General features: G+C 32.0%; 1 non-coding gene across 1 annotated transcript; it reads right to left on the bottom strand.

The window, feature by feature from the left end:
* Positions 1-8,486: 8,486 nt before the first annotated feature.
* On the bottom strand, positions 8,487-8,578 carry TRNAH-GUG (transfer RNA histidin (anticodon GUG)). Its single transcript is given in 2 exon segments — positions 8,487-8,522; positions 8,542-8,578. It is a non-coding gene; the product is annotated as a tRNA-His (tRNA).
* Positions 8,579-8,796: the final 218 nt, after the last annotated feature.

Genomic DNA, 8,796 nt, shown 5'->3' with positions numbered 1-8,796 from the left:
CCTTACATATTGAGTGGAAAACAGAAATAGAATTCAAACAAAAGCTAACTATTTTTAACAATTCTATGTGCAGCACATGCAATAATTCTACTAACTACAAGCCCATCAACAAAATTTCATAATAATCCACCAAAACTGAAAAGTCATTAACTGGGCATTACCTTCATGAACAACTCTTATATAAAATATCTATTCCTATTCAACCACAAAATCCATAAATCAGAAAAGTCACAGATTCTCATATAAATTTCTTTAAACTATTGATTTCTTCAATTTTTAGGAAGTAAAATTGATTGCAATCAAATTCTCAAAGCCCTCATATATATAAAATATCTATTCCTATTTTACCACAAAGTCCATAAACCAGTAAGTTAAAATAGATTCTTATATAAATTTCAAATTACCGTCACCAAAACCAAAGCATCACATATATATTTGCAAGTTTTTGGTCTCTATTTGGTAAAGAAGCAAAGAGAGAGATACACACTACACAGAGAGAAATAGAATAAAAGAAGTACGGTTTGATTGGGAACAACACAAACAAAATACATACCAGAAATTGCTTTTGTTGATGATGATGGCGAGAAAGAGCGACCTACACCAGTGAAAGAGATTCTTAAGAGAGTCATTGGCTGAGTTTTGGTGCCCTCCAGTTCCCTTCGTGCCTTCTGCTACAATAAAAAAAGAATTTATCAATATGAAGGAGCTACAGTGACACTCTACAAATAGGGAATCACTGTAGCAACACTTTTATTTGGGGGGTTAGATAAGGGACTTGATGGGGGTGTTTTTTGACAACAAAACTCCTTATTTTGGCTAAAAACCTAATATAAGGGTATTGCTGGGATGCTCTACCATCTAAATAAATAAAATTAAAAAAAAAATAATGGTTCACTATTTTTTATTTCTCATGTAAATTAATATAATAAACCTGTCATAACCCAAACAAGCCTTTAAGGGTTTAGCATCGTAATCGGCCAGTAATTCATGATTACCAAAGGCCTGCTTAATAGTAATAATAATTAAACGATAAAAAAGGGCCGGCGGAATCCTGTACATATTAAAACATAATGTCCAAAGAGTTGTAGGTGCTTGAATGAACAAACAACTTCTATAGATATACATCTATATCCAAGTATTCATAAGTCCAAGTCCATATCCAATATACACATAAAAGCTTAAGTCCAAAACAAAGAACATGGTAGGAAATTAAATCTCAAGCCCAAAACAAAGTATAAAACATTTACTTTGACATCATATAACATTCAAAATGGTGGAATTAGATCCCCCAAAAGCCTTGACAATAACGGTTTAGAGCCTCGCGCAGTTAGGCATAATAGGTTGGCTTGACAAAAAATAATCGGGTCGACGCTGCTAACTCTGCTCGGGTACTTAATCACCTACATACATATATATAAACAGTGAGTTAAAGCCCAGTGAATAGCACATGTGTAAAGGGGTGAAGAATGAATGTCCTTTCAGTATTTAAATTAGTCAATCGCATCAGTAAAGCATTTATTTGATCAAAACTTCATATTCCATATCATATCTGTCATATAGGAATCATAGTAGTCATATGTGGTACATCCAATAACAGAATAGTACAGTAGGTCTTAAAAAACTGAACAATCAATTGATGGCCATCAAACAGTAAACAGTAGTTCCAAAACTTGGAACTGACAAAGATCTCTGTAACAGTAGCAGTAATAGTAACAGTAACAGTAACAGTAATAGTAGCAGTAACAATAGCAGTAACAGTAACAATCGGTTGCTATGGATGCCACGAGTACAGTTCATAAAATAGAACAAACATTCATTTAATAAATAATATCATTTCAGAAAGCAGTACAATTAATCATTCAGAAAATAATTATAATTGAACATAGTTTTGCAACATTGTTACTCACAGTGGACTCCTTGGAACACGTGCTAAAATGCACTAAGAATGTAGTGTCCGACCTAGACAAACAATTCAAGCATAACAACTCAATTACATCCATGCTAGATTTAATCATTTCTATTTTTATTCGGTTCGTTGTTCATTCGATTAATTTCTATTCGTAGCTCACTCGTTCGATTCTAACTTTCATTTATTTAATCAATCTAATGCACTCAAGAGATGCAAATGATCATGAAAACGCGTCAAAACCATGCAAATGGAGGCCCAGAATGTGAAAAAGATGGGTGAAAAACAAAACTCGGACTACCCAAATAGCCGCACGTGCGGGGGTCTTTGCAGCACATACAGGGCCATCTTCGTACCTGCTGCAATTTAAGCAAAATGCTCCTCCAATTCTGCCCTTTTTCCGCATGTGCGGGGCCCCAAGCCGCACGTGCAGTGTTGGGTCTGTTTGGGTCCGAAAATCTGCCATGTTTTAGGTCTTCAATTTCACCACCTTTTGGTCTCAATTTCACATGTTTCAACCCATAGATTTGTTTTAACAACCTTGAATTTGGACCTTCAACAGTAAAGGGAGATCAAACTAGAGATTGACACTTGAAATCAACTCCCAAAGTTTCAATTTGCAAAGATTACATTTCGATTGAATTACAAAACAAACTCATGAAGAAATCATTTGAGTTCATGAGGCTCATGCATGAAGTTATGTCTAACTACAAGCAACAACAAGGATATGAAGAATTCATGCCATGCAAGGTGAATTTAAGAGTTAATTCACTCATTCCTTTCACTTAAAGCCATGCATGTAACAACCTTCTTATTACAAGAACTAATCTTTCTCTTAACCTATATTTTTCTTGGTTAATCTTGAATTCCATAGTCATGAGCATGACTCTTCAAAGGCATGGGATTAGAGTGGAGAAATCTTACCTAGAGTGGGTGAATTGTGAAGAAGAAGGTGTAGGTGTATGTTTCCTTAAGTCTCTCATTACTTCCCACTTTCTTCTCTATGTTGAACTCTAAGTTGAACTCTCACCTTCAAAGCCTCTCCCCCCCCCCCCCCCTCTCTCTCTCTACGTGTCTGAATAGTGTAAACCCAACAAGACCCACTGTTTGCCTTATACCAACTACATGGATGCATAGATAAGTAGGACACATGCACACCTTATTGTATTCAATTTCTTTTCTTTTCTTTTCTTTTTTTTTTTTGTTTTATTAATTTTTCAATTCGTGCAACTAAGGCTGAGAAATTGAGTAAAATTAACTTCACGTAAATTAAATTAATCTTATCATTTTATGGCATAAAGCAAAACTGAATTTAATTGTCCTAATGGGGATTAGGCTCTATGTAACGACCCCATCACGTATAATGATTAGTACTTGATTTATTAAGAGGATTTGAAATTAATTGCCGAGTATTACAATTTAATTTGGGATTTATGGGAATTGTGGGATCTGACTTGTATATGATTCTATTAAAGATTTATTTTGGAATTAGAAATTAAGAGTCCAAATGGCTTAAGGAAGTGAAGTTAAGAAGTTGAATTAATTTAATCTTAATTACGGACCCATTTGGGAGTTTAATAAAATATTCGTTTCAATTTAGTGAAATTGATATTCGATTAATTAGATCCTAATTGGAGTTAATCAAGTTAATTAAATTATGAAGATTGAGAATTGTAATTATTACGAATTAAATTTATTTATGGGGTGTCCAATTGGAATATGTAAATTAATTGACGGAAATTTGGAGTCCAATCAAAAATTGAAGGCCTAGATGATTCGGGAAATCAAAATTGATGATAGTTTGATTCATTATTTGGAGCCTTTTGAGAGTTTGATTAAAAATCAGATTCAAAATGATAAATTTAAATATAATTAATTAGGCACTAAAAGAAGTCAAATTAGATTGATTAAATTATGAGAGATTTATGATTAGTTATGGTTAATTTAATTATATGTTAATCAAGACTTATTAAGAATAAGTATTATTTAATTAAATCAATCTCAACCATAAATTGAATTATGGGAGGATCTAAAATTATGGGTGTATATGAAGGGAGGGTGTGCTGAGAAACCCAAGTGGGTGTACTGAGAAATCTGGTGGTGTATGTGTTTGCATGTTAAGTGTTGTGTTGGGAGCCTTAAACATTGTGCGCGTGTGCATGTGGTGTGTAGGTGTGTGTGTGTTATTTCTTTTGTGCTGGAGTATCCTTGGGGTGAATTGAAATCAAACCGAGAGAGAGAGAATGTTGCTGGAACAAGAAACAAAGGAGGATAAGAAAAAAATTGGAAGAGGAGCTCTAGTTTTTGAGGAAGAAGAAGAGCTAGCAAACTTAAGATATGGAATTTATGTTTAAATTATATAGAATCCTTACATTATGCTTGAAATTAAAGGTGAAATTGGAATCAATAGCAAGAAGATGAAGAAAAATTAACTTAAGTATGAGATTATGGAAGTTAATTTGGAATTGGGTTCAAAACATGAAATGGGTTACATGTATGTGGATGATTATGGAAAATAAATTAGAAATTAATTATTTTAAGTTTAATTTGTGTTATTCCTCATGAATTTGGGCTTCATCTTGGGAAATTATGAATTCATGAACATTTTGAACTTAATATTGAATTAAAGGAATTTTGGATGTAATTGTTTTGAATTTTGACCATAATTTCACACATGCAAATATTTTTTAAGAGTTTTATAACTTTGATTTCATGTTTTAGATAACCCTCCATGCGTCATGAATTAAGAAAGTTATGAAATTAGTCTCATGGATTTTGTAAGAAATAAGGTTTTAAGTAAGAAATTAAGTAGACTCATAGTTGTGGAAATTAATTTGGAAAATTAATTGTTTTGGTTTGATTTTGTAGTATTTTCTTGTAATACATGAGTTTTAAGGGAATTGAGCCATTCAAGTTCATATTTTGAAGAGACAAAGGAAATGTTTTAAGAAAACCAAGTTTATGGAAATTTGGAATTAATCCTAAAGTTTTGATGTTATAATTAGATTTTTATTTAATCCATGCATCTGATATAATTTAAGAATTCTATTCAATTTAGATACGTTTTAGAACACCCATGATTATAAATTAAGTTTTGGTTGGAAATTGAGTTAAATTGAATTTCTAAGAAATTGATTTGTGTAATTCATAGTTAAGTTGATTTTGTTATTAATAATAAAATTGGATCTATTTATATTACATACATCATGAAATTTCAAGAGGTTGGGAAGTCTAATTTATATTTTACAATTGTGGGTTGATATAAAGGAGATGAATTAAAATTAAATTTGGGCAATTGGAGCATGATTTTGAATGAATGTTTTCTAATTGAAAGTGTTTATTAAATCATACAATAGTTCTCCATTTTTGTGTACCAAAAGTATATGTTTTGAGGCTTTGAATACCAAATTTGAACTTCAATTGCAATTTTAGAATTTCAGAATTTACGTTGTCTGCTCGAGCGAGGAAAGTCTCGTTCGAGTGTGAAAATCGAGCTCCCAGTAGTTTTTCAAATTCAACAGTCCGCTCGAGCGACCAAAGTGGCACTCGAGCGGAGACCCATTTTCAGCATATTTTGAAAAATTGCATTTAGTTCACATTTTTATTCTCATCTCTTTCCAAAGCATTCTAGACATGATTTATGACTCAATAAAGATTAATAAGCTACCAATCAACATGGATTAGTTAGTTGAGAAATGAATCATTGATCTAGTGGTAATTGTTTAAGAAGCCAAGTAAAAGATCAATCTATTTGGAACAAAAGGGTTCAGTAATGAAAGAATATGTGAAATAAGAACCCGGTTTATTTGAATGAAAAAGAATAAGCATAGTAGAACTTCAGACTGTTTGGACGAAAAAAGACTGGGAGAGTCAAGTTTGATCAAGGGAGTAATATTGTATTTCAATGTGTATATGTTATGTGCTTGTGTAGGTCACGCGCCATTGTCTGCCTGATTTATCTGATATGTCCAGTCCGTCTGATTTGCTTCTGCGGCTATCTGTGAGTAATAACTTAGTAAAGTTATGTTCAATTGTATTTATTTTCTGTGTGATGAAATGAGATCTGTTTTTCTAAAGTGCTATGTTCTGTACAATAAATGACTGTCCAATTTCTAATATGTACTCGTGACATCCTTAGCATCATGTGATATCTATTGGCTGTTACCTGGTATCGGAGGTTCCTTTATGGAACTTAATCTGTCAACACTCTATTACTCGTACCGGAGGCCCCGTCATGGGGGCTCAGCTTCTATTCTGTTACCCGGATCCGGAGGTTCCTTTATGGAACTGGTTATTCGTAACCCTCACGTGTCTGTATCTGTTCTGTATCTGCTCTGTTAATGCTAATGGATGTATCACGTATACTTAAGCACGACTTATGATTTCTGTATATGATCTGGACAAATTATGAATTTGATACGAAACTGAATTATGAATTTTGAATCTGTACGGACTCATTCATTAAAAACCCTTTACTTTGTTATTATTCACTAGGCTCTAGCTCACTGTATTATTTATGTATGTAGGTGATCAGGCGCGTGACCAGGCTTAGAGGCACCTGCCTAGAATCTGTTTTGTCAGCCAACCTATGTGTCTCCCGTGGAGGTTCCGGATATGTCAAGTGATTATTGCCATGTGATTTAAAGTTTAACTTCTGTTTTCTTGTTTGGTTAAACAAGTCTTGTGTATTTTGAAAAAGGGGCTAAGTCCCTTTTTGTCTAATCTGTATATATATATATATGATGACTTAAAGATAATGTGTATATATGTATATATAAAGTTTAAAAAAATTTCTGTCTCATGTAAGTCTACACAGCTCAATGGACGTTGTATATTGTTATTTGCTTCCGCTAGCTCCTAATATTATGTTAATCTGTCTCAGAGGCCTTCGGTAATCCCAGGACTACTGACCGGTTACGATGCTAAAGCTATAGGGGCGGGTTTGGTTTGTGACACTCTATTCCTATTCAATTACTTAATTCCAATCTGACAAAATTTAACAAGTCAGACAAGTTTACTTCATATGGGACATAATGACAATACCAATACAATACCAATCAATACAAGCATATATCATATGGCACATAATCCACAATTACCGCATAACCATATAAGTAACGGTAAGCATATCATTAAGATAATTAATTTGCTTAATTAGGGACGTGGTTAAACCTTACTTTTTAAAGAGAAATTTATGGAAAAAGTAGGTTTTAGGGAAAAATATTAAAAAATTAAGCTAAATATTTTATAATTACAACATCGGTTGAAAGTTTTATTACCTTCTCTTTTCGTTTCTCTTTTATTTTTTTTTAAATTATCTATCCTATACGTTCTTATTTAAATTATCACTCTTTGCTCAAGAGTCACGAGGAAGCTAGATTAGGAATGGAATGATTTAATAGTGAGCTGTAAGTGTGTGTGCGGTGCAATTTAAACCATTTGAGAGTAAAATTACAAATCGAATGGTGAGTTAGCAGATTAGCGGATTGACAAATTACGGTTTGGACAGTTTTTAGCAGATTGGCGGATTGAAAAATATTCTAACTAATTACTATATATTTGTATAATATATAACACTAATTTGTATAATATTTTTTAGATATATAACACGAAGTAATTTTGCATAATATGTTTCATATATTCAACTACTAATTTGTAATAAATTTCATATCTTAATTTTCTCTCACACTCATTTTTATATTGATATTTCATTGAAAATTAAAAATATATATATATATTAACTATAGCGGAGCAGAGCAGAGCAGAGCGGTTCTATTGGCGGATTATAAATTTTAAAGTTTAAACCGCGGTTAGCGATTAGAGCAGTACAGATTGATACAAATCAGTGCGTTTTTAGTGGATTGGACGGTATTTTGCATAGTCCTAGCTAGTTGGACGGTATTTTGCATAGTCCTAGCTAGTTGTATGAGAGTATAGATGAGGCAACAATGAAGAAAGAAAATTTGGATAAAGCGATTGTGATGGAGAATAACATATGTAGAACAAATCAATAAAGAAAGGTGGATTAAAAAGAAGAAATCAGATAGAAGATATGAAAGTAAACCATGTAAAAGAGATAAGGGAGGGCAAGCCGCCATGAAACGAATAGGGAAAAAAAGAAGAAGCAGAATTGAGATAAATAAAAAATATATATGAAAACCGAAGTGAATGGTGTAGTATGGGTAATAAGTTCATTTTACTTCAAAGACGAAAATAAAGGACCATCTTGAACTAACTCTTTATATATATATATATATATGATGTTTGAAAAAAATATAATAAATTTTATAATTTTAATAACTCTTTATATATATATATATATATGATGTTTGAAAAAAATATAATAAATTTTATAATTTTAATATAACTACGTTGACATTTATTTCAGTAAAATTAAAGAAACTAAAATTAATGTAGAAGATGTGAAAATACAAAGATTAAAATGTAAAAGTGAAGACAACATAAAAAGGAAAAATTACTACAAAAAATATAAGATTTGACTGTTTTAACAAAATAAATTTATATTTTTCAGTTTTAATAAAAAATTATTATTGAAAAATGGGAAAAACAAAATGTGAAATCCGACCTGCCGGATTCGAACCAGCGACCTAAGGATTACAATCGGGTCAAGCCCAACACAGTCCTCCGCCCTACCAACTGAGCTAAGGTCGGTTTTGTTTGTCATCTTTCTCAATTAATATTTATGAAGACATACCACACAATATTTTACATAAACAACCCTCAAGCTATGTAACTAATGTTACATTTATCATACTTTTACATTACATTTAACTATTTTCATAAGTTAGTACAATACTGATGTAATGTAATGGGTTCAAATTGAAATCACACTTACAGTGTAGGGAACAAATTGTACAATTAGAAACTCT

Source organism: Camellia sinensis, chromosome 2, assembly GCF_055761805.1.
Source record: "Camellia sinensis isolate YWXY chromosome 2, ASM5576180v1, whole genome shotgun sequence".
NCBI lineage: Eukaryota > Viridiplantae > Streptophyta > Magnoliopsida > Ericales > Theaceae > Camellia > Camellia sinensis.
Note: the sequence above shows the minus strand (reverse complement) of the source record. Positions and strands in the feature narration are given on the sequence as shown.